General features: G+C 39.3%; 1 protein-coding gene across 2 annotated transcripts in view; it reads right to left on the reverse strand.

Moving 5' to 3' along the window:
* Window positions 1-1,054: 1,054 nt before the first annotated feature.
* Window positions 1,055-23,011, reverse strand: part of LOC114306220 (uncharacterized) — a 65,796-nt gene continuing 43,839 nt past the window's right edge. For both annotated transcript variants that reach the window (XR_014343076.1, XR_014343073.1), the window contains exon 10: window positions 1,055-1,556. The gene's annotated coding sequence lies outside the window, so the exon portion shown is untranslated. The remainder of the gene's footprint in view (window positions 1,557-23,011) is intronic.

Below are 23,011 nucleotides of genomic sequence, written 5' to 3' on the forward strand. Positions count from 1 at the left end.
AAAATAACTGCATGACAGCCTACATGAAGACGGCGAATTCCTTGCTCATGAAATTCGATTACTATGAATTGAATCAGATAACCCGGGATCAGAACAAGCATGCAGATGCCCTTGCTCGCTTAGCCTCTGCCATTAACTCAGAAGTCAAGCGAACAATCAAAGTAGGGTTCATCCCAGAGCTGAGCATCACCTCTTTTGAACCAGTTCAGATTAACATCATTGAACCAGGACCAAATTGGATGGACCCTATTGCTACATTCCTTTCTTCAGAACAGCTCCCAACGGATGAGAAAGAAGCTCACATGCTGCAAAATAAAGCCCTGCGATCCTGTCTGGATCCGCAAGGAAAGCTTTACAAAAAATCTCTCTCTAGGCCGTACTTGGAATGTGTTCACCCAGATAAAGTTGAGGAACTCTTGGCCGAAATACATGAAGGTAGCTGTAGCGCCCATTCTGGAGGACGTTCATTGGCCCACCGAGCCGTAACATAGGGGTATTATTGGCTAACCATGCGTACAGATGTCTAGAACTACGTAAAGAAGTGCGAACAATGCCAAATTTTTTTGGGGGATTTGGTAATAGCCCCCTCACTATCTAATTTGTCTTTTAAAAGGACAAGAATTATATAAGTACTTTCAAAACCCCCTGATATTTTAAAACTTGTTTTTTTTACTATATTACCCTCATATCTATCAGCTCTCCTATTAAGCCATCTTCACTATGTATTTCAGAGTAAAATTTTACTCTGTATGAAAGTCTGAATAAGAGTAAAATTTTACACTCTGAAACTAAAAGTAAAATTTTACTCTGTCTAAAAGTAAAATTTTACTCTGAATAAGAGTAAAATTTTACACTCTGAAACTAAAAGTAAAATTTTACGCTGTATAAAAGTAAAATTTTACTCTGAAAAACAAGTAAACTGTGAGACTCTGAAGCTAAAAGTAAAATTTTACTCTGTATAAAAGCAAAATTTTACTCTGGTTCTGTCAAATGAAAAAAACAGAGCAATAGAACCAGAGTAAAATTTTACTCTGGTTCTATCAAATGAAATTAGATCATTCACAGCCACTGTTCTTCTGTTTCTTCACAGTTACTTGCCTCTTTCGTATCACCTCTTTGGCTTCTCTGTTATCTATTACATATACACAATCCATATTGCTCACTCACGACACAAAAATTTATCAAAATCAAAAACAATTTTACAACAAAAAGTTGAGAGAACATAGTAACAACTCATCAATAGATCAATTTAAGAACTTAACAACACTATCCAAATGAAAAATCTCTCGCTCACACACACACACACACACACACACACACACACACACACAAACACACACATATATATATGAAAAATCTGAAGAACTGTGTTCAAATATGAAAATTTTGAACAGTCGCGCGATTCGTCTCTATACTCTTTCACAATTTGAATTTTTGATCGACGAGACTATCATCAACGGCAAAAACATGAACTTCATGAGAATTGGAAGGCGATACGTCGACGTCGTCGAAGCTTTCTCTGATCATCTCCGACGATCTCTTCCACTGCGAAACCTATGCGCCATTCAAAGAAAATTCTCTGCAACTGAGAGTGATTTAGGTATATTCACAGTTTTGGTTGAAATCACGAGAGCTTCGAACGAATCCAATCCAAACCCTAGGAATGGAAGAGAGAAGGAAAAAAGAGTGGAGAAGGTGAGGAAATTTAGTTGAGGGTATAATAGTCTAATAAAATATTTAAATAATAAATTTTGTCCTTTATGCAAAATTTTATAATTATGAGGGGGTTTAGAAAATATAATTTTTTTCTTAGTCCTTTTAACAATAAAAGAAAGGTAAAGGGGATTTATAGCTAAATTTCCCAATTTTTTTCCCTTTAACTCATCTGCCTACCGAAGAATTAAATTCCATTACTAGTCCTTGGGTGTTCGCTCAATGGGGACTTGATATCGTTGGACCATTACCGTGGCCTCCAGGACACAAGTTGAAAAATCTAGAAATCCCCTAGATATTGATTTGTGATTATGTAACAATTTTAAGCAGTATATAACAATCCCAATCAAACAATCAAGACAAATCAACACAACGATTTTAACGTGGAAAAAACCACAATTGGACACCTCCAACTGTGATTAAAAAACCACGGGCAACAGCCACAAAACAATCCACTAAGAAGATTTAAAGGAATTACACAGGTATACTCTCAATTACCTAGCGAATCCACGCCTAATTGAACCAACCTCTATGTGCCTCTTCCAATCCGTCTTCACCTCAGAACTGTTTTTACGATGAGCCACCCCGGAATCCACCAAAGCTTTAGGCTCGAATTCTTCGGAATCCACCGAAGAACAACTCTCCCTTTTGTAGAACAAACAAAACCTTTGATGTATACTCTTTAAAACATGAGTTGAATACTCAATCAAAATATCAAAGAAAACTCACAAAGTATCCCCAGATATAAACCCTAGAACCCAAAAAGAAGATATGGAGTAGTTATCCTAAAATTTGACCCAACACGCGAATTTATAGAATCTGTCCTGCGATCTCCGCTAGAGCGCCCAACAGCCCGCTCGAGCGGCTTCAGCAAAATATGCGCGTGATATAACAGAGGTCTGCTCGAGCGCTAGAGAACCCACTCGAGCGCGAAATCACACCTTCCAGTATTTTTACAGACCTGACAAACTTCTGAAACCCAGCATTCTCCGCTCAAGGGGGGTAATATCAGCTCGATCCCCGTCATAATCAGCGAAGTGGCAATCTTGAAAGTATTAGCATCACAAACTTCTCTGAAAGGCACAATTCGGGTTGGATTCGCATCTAAACACTCATAGCCTCATTGAAATAAAAGTGCAAAAATAAATACAACTGAAAGGAGTTTTATCAAACGGGGTTGCCAAGAATAAAACCTAACAATCTCCCCCTTTGGCAATGCCGTGACAAAACACACCTAACAAATAAAATCCTAAACACTCCAACCCATTACAGCCAACAAAAGCCAACTTCTTTCTCAAGGTCTTGATTTGCAAAACAGTTATTAGTACCACAATCTCCAAAACAACTATTAGTCCCACAAGAGTATATGAAAAAGTAATAGACTTATGACACGATTATCTTGAAACATGAGATGGAAAACATGAATAGATGAAAATTAAGACTCATGAAAAACAATTCTCAAACAACAAAAGCAAGATCATAAACCACACAAGCAATGATATGACGATGTAAATACTAGGAGCATGCAAGAAGGAAATAAATAGCAAACAGTGCATAGCAACATGCAAAACATATAGCCAATCTCCTTTACCAAACATATCAAAGTGTTCATGCTAAACAACTCTTGCAAAGAAAAAACAAACTCCCTTACCAACCCAAATCAAGATGAACCAAACTCCCCCTCACTAAAAGCACTATATAACAATGAACAAGAAGAAAACGACAAAAAATACTATGGTGGAACAAGTAAGGAATTTTTGATTTGTACCTTGAAACACACAAGACTATCCAAGAAGTACCATTACAAGAAAACACAATGTGCACAGTCTGTAGAAGATTCCTCATGCAAGAAAGTGATGCATTATGTGAAAAGCATAGATCCCATGATAAAAGTGTGTGTGTGACTCTTGGAGTTCGACAAACACTAGATTCAATCCTAGTAGTGATATGAAAGCTGGACCTCCGACAAGAGAATCTTAAGCACGATAAAGGAAAGTCAAACTACTAGGAATCAAGGGGTATTTGGTGAGTAAAGGCGGAGGATCCCCCTCAATTAATGAATCTTTTCCCCTTTTTTTTCTTTCTTTCTTTTGCACATTTTTTTGTTCTTTCTATTGCATATTTTGTCTTCTTCTCTTTCTTTTTCTTTTTCTTTTTCTTTTGCACAATCATTGGTGGCTGACACGCTCAAGAGTATGGAAACCGAACCAGAGAAGCATGGATATAATAAGGATGGCCTGGTTGGTGACTCTGAGGTAGCCTTTTCCTCATGGCTAGATTGCAAAGAATTAAGGGGAAAGCCACGGAGATGCAAAAGGATGGTAGGTGGTTAAGAGACTCAACATCACCCAAGATATGCTAGTATAGGTCAATTCCTCGAGAAAAGCAAAAGATACAATGCCAGAAGTCCAAAAAAAAAAATCACTAAGGCGGAAGACTCCAAAATTTGCTAATCCAAGAGTGTGTATAGAATGAGACATACTAATCAAAAAACACACACTCCAAAATGAGTAATGACCACAGAAAGCACACATATATTAACATGTAATGAATATTCTCATCAAATCCAATATGCACCAAGGACCACTCAAAAATTTCAAGCTTGCAAAACCATACTAAGAAAATTTTTTTGGGATTTTTTTCTTTTTTCTTTTTTTCAAAAATAAAGCAAGACAAAAAAAAAATGAACAAGCACACATTTTTTTTTCTTTTTTTTTTTTTAAAAAAAAAACAACACACAAGAACCCAAAAGCTAAAACAAATAAACAAATTAACACAAGTCAAGTTTTCTCACCCAAACTGCTTTAGTACGAACAAAGTTGTGAGAATTGCAGTTCTTGGGTAGTGTCTTGACGTTGTGGTTCCTTTCCCCTGCAATAGGAACCCGTCTCGACATGGTTTCCAACTTCCTATTCCTAGGTCTAGGCAAATACACTTTCCCATACAACTTATAACAATAAGGGCGAATATGACTATGCAGACCACAATGATGACAAATAAAAACAGGGTGTACCTTCTTTTCTTTTACCTTACCAACTCTAGGAAGTTTGAGAAGTCCATCCTTATGTTGAATTTTTTGTTCTCCCTTTCCTTGAGTTCTTGTATCATGAGATGTTGAAGCATTCTAGTTTTGCTCTTTCTTACCACCAAAGCCAATGCCACTTTTGTCACAACTCATTTGTTAAGACCCAATGATATCCTCCAAAGTCTTTGATCCTTTGTTCCAAAGACCAATGGTAGCCATAGCACACTTGAGCTCTTCCTCTTTCTTGATCATTAGTTCTTCCAAAGCAACTTGTGATATCTCGAGAGATTCAATCTTTTCTTCATACATGGCATGGGTTTGCAGTAGCTCATTCCTTTCTGTCTCACAAGTCAACAGTTTTGCAAAAAGAACTTGTCGATCGTCAGCTACCTTAATGGCATTAATCCTGGCCTCGGAAATCTCCTCCTTCAGTTTGACATTCTCACTTTCACATGCTTTGAGTTTCTTTGTGAGTTTGTCATTCAATTTGAATAAGTTAAGAGACTCCTTATACAACTTTTCATAAGCTTGCTCAAGCTCTTCATGATCACTCTCCGAGGATTCATCATCAGTGGTATTCTCAACTAACCTCTTCGAAGACTCTGTTTGTCCTTCAGTTTCGGAAGTCGCCATGAAAACAAGGAATTGTTTATGTCCCTCTTCGCCTTGATCTTCGTTGTCACTTTCATCTTTATCAGATTCTGATTCATCATCCCAAGTGATGGCGAGGGCTTTCTTTTTCCTCAACCGAGTGGGGCATTCTTGAGCAAAGTGGCCAAATCCTTGGCATTCATAGCATTGGAGTCTTTCAGAGTTCCCTTGTATTTTTCCTTTCTCCTTCTTGGCAATAGAATTAATTTTGAGTTTATCTTTGCCTTTAGATTTATGAGTATGCGTAGAGTCCAAAAGATTAGGATTCTTTTTCAAAAAAGATTTTTTAAATTGTTTAACAAAAACAGCTGTAATCTTGGAATCTATCTCATAATCCTCATCAGAATCCTCTCCAACTCTATGAGCACTACTAAAAGCAATAGTATCTTTTTGTTTCTTTTTGAAATTCTTGTGTGCCTCGTAAGTTTGGAGATTTCCAACCAACTGATCTAGCTTGAGGTTGTCAACATCTTGAGCCTCCTCAATAGCTGTAACTTTTGGTTGGAACCGATCGGGCAAGGATCTCAAAATTTTTTCCACAACTTTGGATTCTGGAATTTTTTCCCCTAAATTGAAGCTGGAATTTACAATGTCACTCAACTTCGCATAAAATTCATCAAAGGTCTCACTATCTTTCATTGAAAGGTTTTCAAAACTAGACATGAGCCTTTGAAGTTTTGAGCGTTTAACAGAAGGAGTGCCCTCATGAATAGTTTGTAAGATATCCCAAGCCTCTTTTGCGACTTCACAATTACAAATACGACTAAATTCTTCAGGTGTGACAACGCAAAAGAGAGAATTGATGGCTTTACTATTCCAGCTACTATTTTGGTAATCAATTGTGTCCCACTTATCAATTGGTTTGGGCATTGTAACTCCATCAACGATAATTGTTGGTTCGGTCCACCCATTCATGACGGATTGTCAAACTTTTTCATCAATAGATTTTAAAAAAGATCTCATCCAAGCTTTTCAAAAAGAATAATTGGATCCGTCAAGTAAGGGTGGTCAAACCATAGAATTTCCTTCACGAATTGTATCCATTATCACAAATCAAACAAGATCTCGTTCTAAAAGAATTTTTTTTTAAAAAATAGAACGACCTGCTCTGATACCAATTGAAAAATCTAGAAATCCCCTAGATATTGATTTGTGATTATGTAACAATTTTAAGCAGTATATAACAATCCCAATCAAACAATCAAGACAAATCAACACAATGATTTTAACGTGGAAAAAACCACAATTGGACACCTCCAACTGTGATTAAAAAACCACAGGCAACAGCCACAAAACAATCAACTAAGAAGATTTAAAGGAATTACACAGGTATACTCTCAATTACCTAGCGAATCCACGCCTAATTAAACCAACCTCTATGTGCCTCTTCCAACTCGTCTTCACCTCGGAATTGTCTTTACGATGAGCCACCCCGGAATCCACCAAAGCTTTAGGCTCGAATTCTTCGGAATCCACTGAAGAACAACTCTCCCTGTTGTAGAACAAACAAAACCTTTGATGTATACTCTTTAAAACATGAGTTGAATACTCAATCAAAACATCAAAGAAAACTCACAAAGTATCCCCAGATATAAACCCTAGAACCCAAAAAGAAGATCTGGAGTAGTTATCCTAAAATCTGACCCAACACGCGAATTTATAGAATCTGTCCCGCGATCTCCGCTCGAGCGCCCAACAGCCCGCTCAAGCGACTTCAGCAAAATATGCGTGTGATATAACAGAGGTCCGCTCGAGCGCTAGAGAACCCGCTCGAGCGCGAAATCACACCTTCCAGTATTTTTACAGACCTGACAAACTTCTGAAACCCAGTATTCTCCGCTCAAGCGGGGTAATGTCCGCTCGAGCGGACAGGCAACTTGGAATGCATTTTTGCATTTTGCTTCGAGGGCGCTGCCCCTCGACCTCGCAGTGGCACTGCCCCGGACCCACCAAGGGACGCTGCCCCCTGGACCCCCGCGAGCTGACTGGGCAGCTCGATCCCCGTCATAATCAGCGAAGTGGCAATCTTGAAAGTATTAGCATCACAAACTTCTCTGAAAGGCACAATTCGGGTTGGATTCGCATCTAAACACTCATAGCCTCACTGAAATAAAAGTGCGAAAATAAATACAACTGAAAGGAGTTTTGTCAAACGGGGTTGCCAAGAATAAAACCTAACACAAGTGATTCCTGATCGTCGCAACAGATTATTCTACAAAGTGGGTCGAAGTAGAGGCATTAACACATATTCGAGACGTCGATGTTAAAGGTTTTGTATAGAAAAACATCATAATGCGATTCGACATACTGAGAGCACTTGTCTTTGACAACGGCACCCAATTCGATTATGGTATCTGTCGGGAGTTATGCAGTACATATGGTATCCGACCCTACTTTTCCTCGCCGACATCCCACAAAGCAACGGTTAGGCGGAGGCTTCCAATAAAGTGATCTTGGACGGCATCAAGAAATGGTTGGAAAAAGCTAAAGGCAGGTGGGTTGAGGAATTGCCCAGTGTGTTGTGGGCTCATCGCACTACTCCAAGGCGATCTACTGGGGAAACACCATTCGTTTTGTGCTTTGGGACACAGGCAATTATCCCTCTTGAAATTGACCTGCCTACACTGAAATCCAAAGTTTTTGATATGGGCCATAATGACATGATGTTGGCCTTGGACCTGACTTTGATTGAAGAACACTGATATCGTGCTGTTGCATGCATGGCGCGGTATCAATAATAACTCACCAAGTCATACAACCAACGCGTGCAGTTGTGTCGCTATACACCTGGAGAGCTGGTTCTCAAGAAAGTGCTTTCTGCTACTAAGAATCTGGCAGACGGTACATTAGGCCCCAACTGGGATGAACCTTAGCAGATTGATTCAATTACCAGAACAGGGGTATATCGGCTTTCAGACATGGCTGACAAAAGTTTGCTACGCCCCTGGAATTCCACACATTTACATAAATTTTATCATTAAGCTAACTTGTATGACATGCTAGTCTGTTTTTAATTTTGGCTGTTATGTTAACATGTACACATCTAGGAATTTCGCAATGCAATGCCCTTTTTACCTCTGTCTCATTAATAATGGTTGAATATAAAAAAAAAAAAGAACCTCTAAATTTGGAGCGCCCTTTGTGGATGTCACGATTGGCCAATACAAAGACTCCGAATTCAGAGCGCCCTTCATGGATATCACATTTGGGCTGAATAAGTCTCTGAATTCAGAGCACCTTCGTGGATGTCATGATTAGCCAATACAAAGACTTCGAATTCGGAGCGCCCTTTGTGGATTTCATGTTTGGGCCAAATAAGCCTCTGAATTCAGAGCGCCTTTCATGGATGTCACGATTGGCCAATACAAAGATTTCGAATTCGGAGTGCCCTTCGTGGATGTCACGATTGAGGCGAATAAGCCTCCGAATTCGGAGCGCCCTTTATGGATATCACGTTTAGGCCAAATAAGCCTCCGAATTCGAAGCGTCCTTCGTGGATCATGATTGAAGGGACTCCGAATTCGGAGCGCCCTTCGTGTATGACCACGAACGGCCTAGTAATCCCTCAAATTCGAAACGCCCTTTGTATTTGGCAATACAGCAGCATGGACCAACAAATATGCAATTATCACACAAGTTGATACAAGCATTAAACAAAACAATGTAACAAATATTTATTTATTGAAGTACAAGTATATGGTTTTTGAGAAATTCAAAAGTACAATAATATGTTTCTTGATATCTAAGCCTTCTCCGGCTCAACACCCTCTTCGTCGCCAGTTTTTTCGGCGTCGCAAGTTTCGAAGGGAAACTTGTAATTCTGAAATAGAGGTGATGCCGAATTGACACCCGCGGCTTGTAGAGCCTTAATCCATCTATGCTTAAATCCATGATTTTCACATCGACAAACATCATCAGCTAACTTTTCCCTAGTCTTTTCAATACCCAATTTTTCAACAGTCAAAAAAGGCTTGTTCATAGGCCCTCGTTCTTATCGCTTCTCTTGTGAACATGCTCATCGTATCACGATCGGTAATGGCATGGTCAAGAAGGCGCTGGTTTACTTTTTTCGTCATAATCGGGTTCGTTTGACCCGTCGACTGCGTTTCGGAAGCCTTAGCTTTTCTCAGCTCGCTTTTGGCCTTTTCTGCGTGATGTTCCAAGCTCTGAATACGGCTGTCTTTCTGTTTTATCTCTCTTTGCGCAGCACGAAGGTGCATGCCAATTTCGTAGGAGGCATATAGTCTCTTTATCACTCCATGGACGCTCTCTCAAAAAATTTTATAATCAGGCCGACCGACCATTGATTGTTAGACTTCGAGCGAAAAAATTTGTCGAGTAAACTCTACTGCCACATTTGGATCACGAATAATTGAATCCGCTTCGGTCATCGGTTTATTCTCAACGAAAACTGAAAAACTCAACGGGCGTGGTGGCCTGCTGGTTTCGTTCCACGGACGAGGGGAGCTCCCTCGTTGTTGCCTCTCTTTTCTTGGTGACTTCTCTACCCCGTCCCCTCTTGCAGACCTACTTCGACGACGGGGGAGCGACACCTCTCACGCTCCTCTGACGTCCTGTTACTCGTTCGTGCAGGTTCGCCACTAGCCCCTCGATTCATTTCTAAATCCAGTTCAGTTAGCATCCTGCCCTCCCTCTACTGTTAAAGAATACTCTTTTTGACATACAATTTTGAGCAAAATATACTCTTCTTTTCCCTCTCGCACTCCGTTGAATTTGAGCAAAGCATATTTAACGACAGCATAGAACCCACGCGTGCCTGGCCCCCCCTCCGGCTTATTAATTACGAATGCAGTGTTTACGAAGTGACCGCTTCCAGCATTTCACCGAATAACTATTCAACGATCAGTTGGGGCAAGGGCAGAATTATTATTACATTCGGCTTATTTTCATGTATTTTGTCAATGCCCAACCTGATCCATGAACTTTTCGTTACATATTCGGCAGTTCTATTTAGTGAGCTGGGGCAAGGGCGAATTATTATTATATTCGGCTTATTCTCACAGCATTTCATCGAATAACTACAATGCCCCACCTGATCCATGAACTTTTTGTTACATATTCAGTGGTTCTATTTAGTGAGCTGGGGCAAGGGCAGAATTATTACTATATTCCGCTTATTTTCATGCATTTCGCCGAATAACTACAATGCTCCACCTGATCCCATGAACGTTTCATTACATATTCGGCGGTTCTAATGTGTGATCAGCTGGAGCAAGGAAAGATTTATTATATTCGGTGTATCTCAAATGAAATGGCATACTTTTATTTTTCAACATGTAATAAACTTTCAATAACAAAATGGACATTTTCATTAATAAACTGTGTACATCCACTTTATACTCTCATCATTTTGCCGAATTAAGATGTACAGGTCATGATCTCAATTGAAACGACATACTTTTGTTTTTCAACATTTAATGATAACATTCAATAACAAAATGGACATTTTCATTAATAAACTGCGTACATCCATTTTATACATGAAAATGTCCAAAATTTGAAATAAACTACTAACAAAAAACTAATAAAAACTAACAAAAAACAAATAACGACGATCCATTACAAAACTACCGATCAAGGGTCCAAATCCTCTAGATCCGATTCCAACGGTTCGACTTCCAGTTATTCGAAAGGAATCGGTTAATCCAGAGTCACCTTAGTGGCCGCCAAAGCCTTCAGCCATCCATCCTTGAAGCCTCAATTCTTGAACTTCAAGGCTTCATCAGTGTAAAGCTCCATGGCCTTTAGCAGGCCGCATCAAAGGCTTTGGCCGCGTCCGCCTCAGCGAGCTCCTTTGCCTTCTTCTCAGATTCAAGGTTGGCTTTCAACATTGAGACTTTTTCTTGAGCCAACTTCAGAGAGCCGTCCATAAAGTTTGCTCTCTTTTCGGCAGCCCTGTGGAGCAAATCGGCGTGTTCAGCTTTCTGTTGAGCAGCCACTGCCCTCGCTTGCTCTTTTTTAGCTTTTATAGTCGTTGCAGACAAATCGGCAAGGGCTACGGTGACCTTGCCCTTCTCTCCCTCCTGCTGACACTTAAGGGCGTCGAATCGCTCCACAACATTGTAGTGACGATGGCTAATCTCTGCGAGCCTTCTCGCCGTCTGGAAAAGCATAAATTAGTTTGAACAGGAATATGTATTTAAGCTATTTGGAAATTTGAGGTTTTAACTTACCAAAATGATCGGCTGAGCGGCTAGAGCGATTGAGATTATGTCTGGTTCAGCACGAAAAGTCGCTTGGTCTAAAGACAAAGAGAGGGCTGAAGCTATACTCAGGGCCACGGTGGGATCTTTGACCGTCGAGCCACTGGAGAGCACTGGAACATTCTTCATCCTTGGTTGGATAACGAATGCCTCAATCGAATCATCTTCGAGGGGCGGCATATCCATCCTTGGCCGTTTTTCGATCGGCGTCTCTTGCAAATCGATCACAGTCTTGGCAGGACGCTTCTGCCCTGTGAGATCGGCTTCTAGGACTTCAACTTGATTTTGTTCAGGAATCAACTCGGCCAATGTTGTTTTGCAAGCCGTTTCTTCCTGACGCACCTCGCGAGTTGGCATTATTTGGCTTCCCCATGACCCGCCAGCCTGCCTCCTTGCCACCATCTTCTTCGCATTTTGTCGCCTGGCAAACTAGGCAAATGACTTCGAGCTCATCTCTTCAGCTTCAGATTCAGCTCCAGGTAGATTCTCTAAGTCGGTGAAGATATCATCCTCTGGAGTAACTAAATCTACTCGGCCAGAAGTAGAAGGAAAGTCGGCGTATTGGTCTACGCCGATATTCTCAAACGCTAACTCAATTTTTCTATTCAACTCATAGTCCCCTACATGACCCTCTAATTGTGCGTCTTTACCGACCTCTTCACCGGCATTAGAACCTTCGATGCCAATATCCCGTAGACTTTTGTAGCTAGGAAAGATGAGCGCAGTAAGCTGTCGTTCGTGTGTCGGCACAGGGATATTATTTGCAGCCAAAAAAGTGAAGTAAGTTAGGTCATATCTCAACAAAACATGGTTGCACACCCTTGTCCTTAGAGGTTTACACGACCTTTGTAATTAAGGACCGTCTTCACTTGATCCAAAGCGGCTTCGTCCAAAAACGACAATGCTTGTTTCAAATCGTTGACTGCAAGAAAGAAATGATCAGAACAGTATTTAAGCTGAATAAACCATTTATTTTAAGAGATGTTAGCAATTCTAGCTGGCAACCTGGTTCTCCCTTTTGCCTGGGAATTGGGTCTTAGCGATCTTCTCTCTCGCCGAATTTCCAATTAACTCGGGTGGTGACCATGACATCATCATCAACCCTTTTGCCAGAGCTAGCAAGCATGGTTACGAAATGATGGTCAACGTCCTTGGCTCTTAAAAAGTAACAACCTTGCCAACCAGTCGATTTCGCCATAACGTAGCAGTACCGAATAGTTGGGATTCCTAAGTTAAGACCCAATTGGCGATTCAATTCCACTATGCCCATAACAATACGGTAAAAGTTCACGTTTGGCTGGGAGGGAATTAATCCCCAGTAACGTAGGACTGTCCTAAGGAGATGATGGAGGGGGAATCGAACTCCACCCTCTGCAATTGCCAAAAAAGGAAAGTTTATGGTGCTGGTGTTAGATCTCTCCATGTCCACTACGTTGTCTGGAACAAGGGATAGGTGAACGTCGTCTGGAATGGAAAAATGACAATGGAAGACTACAACTCGATCCTCAGAAAGAAGGGCTTTCAAGTGTCTTGCCATTCGAGATGAAACGAGAACAACGTACACAAAAAACAAAAAGAAAAATACGCAGGGAAACTGGAATGAGGAATAGAATGAGAAAAGAGAGGGGACTTACAAGATGAGGAAGGAGACAAACGGTAAGAGGCGGGTTGCAGAGGTCTGGAAGGAGGTTGATATAAAGGATGCTCGAAGGATGGCAATAACTTTCCAATTCAAGAGTATACGGGCGTAAAAAATGTCAAGGGCTTTTCGATTCAAAAGTATACGGAGGTACAGATTTCAAAATGCATTAAATGAATGTCAAATACGAAGGGGGGGAAGCTGTAATGATTCAAGTAGCGCGTTTACTCTGACGGCTCTGACGAATCAATACGAAAAGGAGTCCAACCGCTGTATCTATCTTTCGAGAGTTTTTGCTTTGATTGGCTGAGAAACCAAACACACCAAGTAAAAACTTTATTCGGGTGTTTGGGGGGCAATTGTGGGAGCCGAATAATTACGTGCTCATAAGAGGTTCAAACAGAGCGCTGAGGATGCTGGTAAGGATAACTCGGCGTGATCAAACCCATTGAATGAGAACAAGGCCGAGTAAAATCCAGTCTGTGGGCCGAATATGCCGAATAATTTATGACGTATCTGAAGGTCCCAGATGATGAAAAGGTGTGCCCCTGGAGAGCAATATAAAAAAGAGAAGCATCAGCCAAAGAGAGGTATGTGTGAATATACAAGATAACTTGAGATAGAAGTAAATTGAGAGAATATTGACTTGTCCGTCGGAGTGCTAATTTTGGCACCCCCTACTAGAGTGTTCATCCTTTTTTTAGGTAGCAATCAGAAGATCAAGAACATTTGATGGTATTGTACTTTCTCAGTCTCATTATGTTGATAAATTTGGTAAATCAAATACAAGTGTGTCAAGAATACCAATAGACTTGAGTCTATATTTGACCAAGAATAATAGTGAGAGTGTCTCTCAGCTAGAATATTCTCGGGTCAATGGGAGCTTGATGTATCTGATAAGTTGTACAAGATTTGATATAGCCTACTCTTTTAGCAGGCTTAGTAGATACACAAGTAATCCTAATGCTACTCATTGGAAGGACATTATGCGGGTGTTGAGTTATCTATGCTACACGCGAGATTATGGGCTGCATTACACCAAATACCTAGTAGTATTAGAAGGGTATAGTGACACGAATTGGATATCTAATATGAAATACTCCAAATCTACTAGTGGTTATGTGTTTACCCTTAGAAGGTTAGCTGTGTCTTGGAAATCTTCCAAGCAAACGTGTATATCGAGATCAACGATAGAATCTAAGTTTATTGCTTTGGATAAAGCAACAAAAGAAACTGAATGGCTACGCCAATTTGTTGAAGATATTCCACGTTGGCTGAAACCTATGCTCGCTATTTATATTTATTATGATATCCAATTGGCGATTGGACGAGCACAGAGTAATATATATAATGGAAAGTGTAGACATATTCGTTGTAGACATAATTCCATACGACAACTACTCTCTAATGGAGTTGTCTTTCTAGACTTTGTAAAGTCTAAATGCAACATTGCGGATCTACTAACCAAAAGGTTAACTTGAGAGTTAGTAGAAACGTCGTCTAGCGGAATAGGGTTAAGGCCTTTAGCAGGTGTCACTAGAACGGTAAACCCAACCTAGTTGACTAGAGATCCCAATATCTTGGTTTAAAGGGACAACGTAATTGCATGTAATGGGTAAGTCACTAAGAGGTAAATCATCTTGCCCATTCCTTTATACAGTGATACTCTATGGGAGTTAAAGGTTAAGCTAATGCTTTTAATGACCTAAGTCATATGAATAGTCAACCTTGGTATAGCGAGATACCTTATGTAGGTCACCTATATGAGTGCGAAGTGGGGCCACTTTTTTAAGAATTGACAAGGCCAAATTGTTTTAAAATACTCATTGAACTAGGCTAGTGTTCCAGGGCCAAACCAGACACACCAGTGAGAATAAGAACAATGGTTGGAGTAATTATTGTGTGAGGTCTATTATCTCGGTTTACACAAATAACATAGCAGTTCAAGACATCACGTTCATTGGTCATGTGAGACCCTTGACTTTTGTAAACTTTATTAGGTCCTTAAATTTTGAGTTATTATAATAAAGCCCTTAATTCGTTGATTGTTCGCAAATTAAACCCTAGAACCGAAAATGCATCACGGACGAACCCATACAAACCCTAATCGACCCTGGAAGCTTAGAAATCATTTCTAACACTCTAATATTAATTATTTAACTCTCAAATTTTAGATTAATCACTCTAAACCTTAACTTCCGGTTTTCACAGTTTTCGTTCGGTTATTTACCTTTAAATTCGAAGCAAGATAAAACAAACTGAATTATTTTTCCTAACATTAATTTATTAACTCTACACTTGAAATAGATACTTTAATTGAGCCCAAGCCCTCACATTTTTATTAAATCACAAATTGACCCAAAACAAGTACCATTATATATTTATATACACTTGTACCCTAAAATCTTTTTTTAAAACATTTTCTTTTACAAATTTCAACAATTGTACACAAAAAAAATATAAAACAAGTCCATCAATTCACCATCACATGGCTAGCTATCACCATTGTAGGTGTAATGAATGTACTATGAGACAATTTTCCATGATTTAAGGAAGAAAAATCTTTGACTTGGTACAAACTTTTATATATATGTATCTATGCAACTAGGTTGGTTTGATTAGAAGGAAAACCCTGACTAGATCATTTTTAGGAACCTAATTAAGACCTTTAATCCTCTTCTATTCCATTGAATTCAAACTAAATCCAAACTATCCAATCCAATTCCAACCAAGGGGCATTTAGGACCTTTTGCACCAAATTCATTATATAAACAACCCCTCCCTTAGAATTTTACATACAAGAACAACACTTATACACACTATATTCAGTTGAGAGAGAAGAAAGGAAGGAGGGTGAGCTTGGTAGAAGAGAGAAGAGGAAGAAAAAGTTTGCTAGCAATTCCAACAACCCTCAAGTAAGTCACAACACAACTCTCTTTTCCATTTTTCTTTTTCAAATACATGTTATTAGAAGTTTAAAATGGTATTTTCAGATGTGTTATAATGGTATTCTTGTGTCAAAAATGAAAGGAGTTGAACCTTGATTCTACCCTTTTTCTATTTTTCTTAATCGGTATACGACTACATTTTTCCATATCAATCTCTCAAAATTTTCAAAGGCACACCTTCACCTTAATTTTTTGAGTTTAATAGATATTATTCAGCATGTTTTCATCACAAGATAAGTGGAAAATTTCCCCTAGCTGACCTCTTTTCTCACCAACTTTTTATTTTCAAGAACTGTGTCAGAAAAATCTGTTTTACATCCACCTTACGAAAATTGTAGAAAATGTATAAAAATATTATGGACATCCATTTTATGTCAAAATCTTTCTTAAGGAGTTATATTTCAAGGAAAATTGGTTTAATTGAAAATGAGTGAGCGGTTTGTGAGAAAATCTGATTTTCGTAACGGTCGACGAATATGGACAAAGCTGGAGTATTTCTGAAATAACTACAAATCTGGAAAAGCTGTTCCATTTCCAAAAAATGTTTTGAAAACTAGATAAAATTCCCTACGAACCATAGGAAGGCCGGGCTCTGAAAAAAATTTGACATAGCCCTTTTGTGCATAATCTTTAGGTAGTACTGAATCTAAAAATTCTGTTTTCATTGGTGTTTTATGCTCTTGTGTTCATGAATATGCTTATTAATTTATGATCATGTCTCGATATAATATTTCACATGTCATAGGCTTATGTATTTTATTTTAATCCTTCGATGGTGCTCACACTTATGCAAATCTGGAAATTATATTCATGTGTGAATTTATTCCCTTAACTACTTGAATATGCCTAGAGCTACTTGTGCCTATCTTCATATGTGAATCTTATATGTTGTAACCTTATTTCCTTCTATTTGTACTATTTAGTTGTTCAAACTTGTGCAATAGATGTTGTTTCAAGAGCATGTCCTAACTCTGACTTAAATTATCTAACTCAAGCGGGAAACTTAATGGGTGGTAATGGGTTGTGAATTTTTGGACAAAATTACTAAGATATTGATTGGTTGACGGGTTGCATTCGCTATTTGGAAGTTAAAATCTTGCGCAAGTGGTTTTCAGAACCCTTGAACGGAGCGGTTGTATTCGGACCCTAGGTATTTGGTGTAAGGAGGGATTTGGGCAAGACCCATTATTACCGTCTCTTTTGAGGCCCTGCGGTTGGCGCTACCCAGTATATAACCGTTGGTAGACATCCAAGGTTAGTTCTGCAACAAAGCAGCAAAAGAGGGGCATACCGAATAATCCGCATCCGATTCTTGTGGTTGGGAGAATGAAGTCTCTTTGGGGGATTTCTAGATTTCTACATCTAACCTTGTAATCCTTTATTATTGAATGATTATCATGCTTTATTACTTGCTTGTTATAATTGTGATGGTGTATTAGATTGGGAAAAAGGGATGGGGTGTGTGTGCGTTTATTGGGCATTCAAAGTTCATGGTGTTTCATACCAGGTATCGAAAAAATGTACGAAGCCAACGAAGAGTCAAAGACATTTGAAGACTTAAGTTTTCCATAGAGAAAGTTTGGAACCATTTCGCTCATTAGTCTAATTGTGCTTTTATTTATTCTTTTTGGATTGTAATAGTAATGGAACTCATTTTGTAAATTTAAAATTTGAGTATTATTTACTTTGTAATCCTATGTCTATCTCTGCATTGCTTATGAGACCTTGTGTTAATGCCTTTTAAGATCTGTCAAAAAGGTGGTGCGCTACCTAAGAAAGCTGGACTTAGAAGGGAGGCTAATTTGACTCCTCTGGCGATCTGGGATCTTACTCGGTTATTGGCCATAGGACTCATTAGTGCCGTTTCCTAGACTCCTAACCTTAGATAAACCCTATATTTAATTGATAATATATTCTTTGAAGTTCGCGATTTTTGGGGCGTCATAGGTCAGCTAGTAAATTCGATAGGCTTTCACTACGAAAGGTTCAAGGCTAACAACTATCTTTTTTGATGCAGGGTTAGTCTGTATGCTCTCTCTCTCTCTCTCTCTGGGTCTTTGTTGTTAAACGTTGTCCGTTTTTCTTTGTTCGGTCAATTTTTATTCATGTGGGGGATTGTTAGAAAAAAATAATTTATGGTGACTTTAATGTGAAATTAAAGTGGGTCCCAACCACCAATTGAGGTGGGACCAAATGGGTCTAGATTCTTTGTAGTAAGATCTTTACACCACAAAAAGAATGATAAAAATCATTAAGAATTGAATGAGAAATTGTCTCATAAAGTTGGTCTCATGAATGAGGTATTAGGAATGATGTGTAACCACCTATCCCACATTGATTGTAAAGGAACACATTGATGGGTATTTAAATCTCAAGTTTTTAATAAGAGTGTGAGCCCTTTGGGGCATCCAAATTTTGGATGCTTCAAGGATGGGTTTGTACCAAGACTATGGTCCGAGTTAGTTATGCAAAAAATACCATGAATCGTCGCTCGTCCGGACCGGATTGGGCTGGGTTGTGGTCTGTCATCCATGGTTCTTGGGACTTAGACTTAGGTTTGGGCTTGGGCTTGAGGCTTGAAGTTTGCTGGACTAGATAAGGTTTGGGTTGGGCCGGGTTGGTGACCCACCAACCTAATCTTTTTGGGTTAGGGCAGATTGGTGGCTGTTGATACAAATATACACACAAAAGTGTGTAACCTTTACATTGAATGATGGGTTTTACTCCATCGGTTTTCTGCATTGGTTGGACAGTTTTGCAGAATTCATTTACGCATTTGTTGCTAGCCTTCATGTTTGGGAGGCTCCTTATCTCTCCTCTTTGTGTATAAATAGAGACCACCCTATTTGGAATTCACATAGAATTTTTTTGCTCTCAGGTTATGTAGTCAGTCTATATATATTATATTCTTCCTATGTGAGAAAGTGCTGCCATTGTCAGTTCACCGAAGCTATACAGAAGGTGCTTCTGACTTTGCTGGTTTCGACCGTAGCATCTTGGGAGATAGACGCTGGCATATATAGCGATTCTGGCTTTGACCCGACTCTTGTTGCATTCCGGACTCGGGCTTATGATTTTTGAATGTTGTTTATTGTCGTTTTTCCCCTTATTCCCCCTTAAATGTGGTTATTGGATTGTAGTTATGTGTTTGGAACAGTTTGGTTGCTTGATTTTTTCCAAACCTTGTTGCCCAGATTTTTACTCCTCAGCTCAAGCGGTCATTCTTGCGCTCGAGCGAGCATTGCAAACTCTTAGTATTTTTGCAAACCTGCAAATACTGGAAGAGTGTATTCTATGCTCGAGCGACGTTTTCCACGCTCGAGCGAGTGGGTGCTCAAGCGTCCAATCTTGAGCTCAAGCGATGTCCTTCGTCTTCTAAAAGTGTGTATTCTGCGCTCGAGTGTCACTTCTTATGCTTGAGTGGAACTATATGTCTGGCGCTCGAGCATCACTTCTTGCACTCAAGCAGACTGTTGTAGACACCCTATTTTTTACCGTCCCCAAGACTTGGATGTCATTACTTGTGCATATGATGATTGTGATTGCATGTGTTCGTTTTGAGTGCTCGAAGTCCTCGGCAGAACACCCTGTCTTTGAGCCTTTAAACCTTGTCTTTTCTATGCCTTGTTTTGGACCAAAACTTGGTGTCTGGACCTTTTGGTGACCTATTTGCCACCACCATAGCCTGTCGGCTATGCCTCACGGTTGTCGGCCATTGGTGTGGCCGGTCGGCCACCAGTGTCTTTTTCTAGATATTTGTTGACAGTTGTGACAACCGTTAGCACACTGAGCTACATCTCCCTACACGTGTATGATAGGATGTTTCTAAGCTCAAGGCTTGTTTTTCTATATATATGGGGGTTCCTCCCCCATTGTGGAGAGTTGGAATTTTTGGAACAAAAAATCTCTCTCTGTAGATTTCTCTCTCTCTCTCTCTCTTGCAATTTTGTGCGTACTTGTCTAGTTTCTCTACACTTTTGCATACACATCCTAAACCAAATCCTCTCTCCTTTAAGCTGAGGTTCCTTAGGACTTGTTTTGAGCTCTTGAAGGTGGTTTTAGCTTGGATTGTTGGCCAAATTGTGTCTTGGCTTCAAGAAGTATAACACTTGTCCTTTAAGCTTGTTTTGCACATTTGTTTTCCTATCTCTTTCTACTATCTTTTGGATTGTTTTTGGCCTGGTTTTGAATTGTAAAAAGCTGTATTTTTATGGCTTAAAAGTGGTGGTTTGAGGTCATTTTCAGTTAGGGGGTGGTTCACCCTTCTTGCTTCTTAGTTTGTAAAGTTTTTGTGCCTTTGTTCATCACTTTCAAACCAACTTTTTTGGGCCTTTTAACCACTGAATTTCAAAGTTTTTTCAGTGGCAAAAAACTTATTTTGAAGTCCAAATTTGAAGGGGTTAGCCTCTCCTCCTTGTCCCATGTTTGTATGCTTGGTTAGCTTCACATGTTAGCATGTTTTTCTAGCTTAACTTAACTTAAGTCCAGCATGTTTTAGTCTCTGAAATAACCTGTTTTAGCTCTGTTTTGGGCTGGTTAGTTCATTTGAGTCTTGTTTTGCATAGTTGTAGTGTAAATCCTTTCACTAGCTTGGTATTTTTAGGCTTTAACCATCATTGGTTTGAGTTGATTGCATGTTTTAGTGTTTTTTCTCACCTAATTTTAGCACTACAATTTCTGCAATCCCCCTCAATTCTTCACTCTTTTGTTTTGCTTTGAAAGTGGTTTCAAACCACTTGTTTGCCTAAGTGTGAAATGGAGGTGCTACACCCAATGGTTTAATCCCTTAGGGGGTTCATTACCAACAGTGTAATGCCTCTTTCATTCCCAAAGCAACTTGTGGTTTGAGCCCTCTTTTCATTAGAGAACACTCACTAATGGACTTAATGGATTAAGGAATAATTTGGTAAATAAAATGAGTAAACAAAATTGGCAAGTAAAAGTGGTAAGATAAGCATCTCTTTGTGTTGCATTGCATGTGCTCAAATCGGACGTTAATTTGAACACAAGGAAAATGGGATATTTCATACTCAAAAGTGATGAAATGTGCCACTTTCCTAGGTCTCCATTGCCCTTGATCATGCATGATAGGGTGATGGACATTTTGGTCTCATTTTGCATTTATTGAACTTGCACAATTGGTTTCACAAGCCATCATGCAATGAAATTGCTTGATTGATGGTTTATGAACCAAATTTTGTCCTTCCTTTGATTTTTCCTTGAAAAGGAGGGGCAAAGTGTGCAAATAACCCTTGAGAAATACACTGCTTTGCTCTGTTTGCTCTCTGTTGTAGCAAGGGAGTCCATGTCAATAGTGGCCGATTGGCCACCACCAGTAGCTAACCAGCCACCAGTGGTAGACGACTGGCCCCCTGTTGGCCACCAATGAAATTTGCATAGTGTGTTGGTAAGATGGAGCCGAGGTGTTCTGGAAGTGGGTACAATTTTTTAGTAATCAAATGTGCAAATAGAGGCTTACAGTAGCAAAACAGCGACTTTTCGAGTGGAAACCGAGCACGTGCATGAGCCTCTTTTGCATTTCAAGCTTATTTAACGTTTAAATATCTAACTTAAATACATGTTGTAATTAATTAGTTGTAGCTAATTAAGAGTTGTAAATAATTAGCTAGTTTAACTAGTTATTCGATTTCATTTTGTAATTAGTTAACTAGAATAGTTAATTAGTTCGAGTTTTGTAATAATTAGGTATCTTAATTAGCGTAGCTAGTTAGCGTTCATTCATTCGGACCCTCGTTCGCGACGGCGTAATATTGTAATAAGTGTGTGTGCGTGTGTGTATGTCTTCCAACACCACGTCTTTCTCCCTTTTATTTAATCGCTTTCGATGGTTAGATTAGGGACATGTTTTAATTAGCATACCTTATGCTTGCATTCATTCATTCGTATTGCATGCACTAAGGCTCGGCACATTATTCAAACTGCATTATTATTTCAATACTTCTTTGAATACGTGTCTAATCGCATGGTATCAAATTGAATCATATGCCATATTAGAAGCCGAGCCTATTAATTGCATATTGCATGTGTTGCATTAGACACTCAACATAGTTAGGAATCATGCATATTTTTCTAACTCATGTTTTCCTAGCTTGGAGTACTAGGTGAGTTTTTACGCTTTAGCATACTTGCATGAGTGTGAATGCTGCCATCATTAGCATGTTTGCCATGAGGCTATGTGCTTAAATGCTAAACTGCATGAATGCCTGTGGATGGAGGCTGCCTGTTTGAATTGGAACAGCTCAACAAATGTGTGTTTTAAGCCCACTTTGTTGAGTGTCAAATCATGTTTTAAGCCGACTATGTTTGGTGGCAAATCCGCAATCTTTAAGCCCACTTGAGGTGGCAAATTCAAACCATTTTTGCAAACAAACATGAGTTGAATTGTTCCAAATTGAGCAAACTAGTTTATACTTGATTGTGCGCATCACATAGTAATGCTAGTTTAATAACCGGAATAAGAACGCATAATGTTTATAAAAAAATCGTATCATGATTAGTAGAGGCTGATCTTTGATCGGGTGAGCGAGGGTGCTCAATTCATGACCTTCCCCTCTTGTACCTAAGTTCCCGAGCCGAGACAGTTTTGGTGATGACGGGCACATGGCCTTTGGTACGAGTCATGGGTTTCCTAAATTTCTCCAAAATAAAATATTTAGGTGGCAACTCTGTATTTGGCAAAGCAGTCCAATTTTGGCATTTTTGATCCTAAAATCAATTTTTCAAACAATTTGCCAGATTTGGATTCTTTGGAGTTTATCAGTTTCACATTGCACTTGTGAGATTAGATTTA

This window comes from Camellia sinensis, chromosome 1, assembly GCF_055761805.1.
Source record: "Camellia sinensis isolate YWXY chromosome 1, ASM5576180v1, whole genome shotgun sequence".
Taxonomy (NCBI): Eukaryota; Viridiplantae; Streptophyta; class Magnoliopsida; order Ericales; family Theaceae; genus Camellia; species Camellia sinensis.